Source organism: Anneissia japonica, unplaced genomic scaffold (genome assembly GCF_011630105.1).
Source record: "Anneissia japonica isolate Jap-2015-1 unplaced genomic scaffold, ASM1163010v1 scaffold7731_len1735946_cov199, whole genome shotgun sequence".
Taxonomy (NCBI): Eukaryota; Metazoa; Echinodermata; class Crinoidea; order Comatulida; family Comatulidae; genus Anneissia; species Anneissia japonica.
In genome coordinates this window covers 1,225,371-1,226,704 of record NW_022758997.1, presented here as the reverse complement: position 1 = coordinate 1,226,704, position 1,334 = coordinate 1,225,371, and positions in this window count along the sequence as shown.

The window sequence follows — 1,334 nt, the reverse complement described above, 5'->3', positions numbered from 1 at the left end:
TGGTGGGCGCGAGTAATTTTTTTTATACAGTGGCCTCCCCTAGATACGCCACTGTATACAACCATAATAATAATGACACCGTAATTCAATTTAAAATGTATAGTGTATTATGGATATCAAATACATAAATATAACGTACCGTACTGTATTCATTTAACCAGCATTTAAATAACTTATATACCGTATCTTATATTATTTGTCCTAGATGCCGTATATGCATATATAGTGCATAGATAAGATGCATACATATAGGTCTATAGATGTGTAACTGTCTCAGATTTATCCTACCGTAAAACTTTTGTTATTTGCAATTCCAAGTTAAAATAATGAATGTTTATAGTAAAACCGTATAGCATACAATTTGGAAGATGAAAGTAGAAAACTAATCCACTTAATGTGACGGATAGCATAACAAGAATTGGTATCCATCTTTAAATATCTTAATAATGCCAACTCTACGGCCAATTGTCCCACAGATAGACCGGTACTCCGACAAATAAAATTGTTCTATATACCTCTAACAACCGGAAAGTGAGTCGTACAATAAAATCACTAGATTCAAAGATTATGTGATAAAAACAGATGAACAAGTCCTTGATTGTTCAATATATTCGTTGAGCTTTCATAAATTCCTAAGTCGGTATGATTTCCGCAACAATTAGATGCCATAGACTATAACATAATGCGTTACGGAAGATGTCGTAAGAGGAGGGAAGCGGGTAGTACAACAGGCAATTCATCCTCATATATAGATACATCCCATATTTTCACAAACATTCCATTCTATAGATTAGACGTCTGTTGTAGTTTTGTTGTTGTTTTTCTCTTCCTCGTAAACTAACTTGATATCGTATGTTTTCATAATTAATAATCAGGAAAACGATAACATGGTTTCGCACAAATGAATTTTTACACATGCGTGGAATAACGCTAATTCTGAATGTATTTTAAATAACAGAGATAAATATGATACTCTCTTTTCATATTGAGCGTTTTAAAAGACAAGACGGGATCTCAGATGAGCTACGTTTTTAAAATAAATCATGGTACAATATAGAAGTATATGCACTATAATTACATAATAGGCCTACTATATTTATACTTATTTTTGATGGGAGGAGCAAGTCTCCCAAAAGGTTTTCTCGACACATATGAGCCCCCAATTTGCCAGGGGGAAAAAAAAATTAAACTACAGATACTGTAGTACCTCATATCGGCTCATTCCCCTATCTAGCGCCCCCTCATTTCCGATGCTCTCCACCCCTATATTCTCCAATAGCTAATACATTTCACTAGTATTATCTAATTGGCAAGCGCCTTGTAACTATCAATTA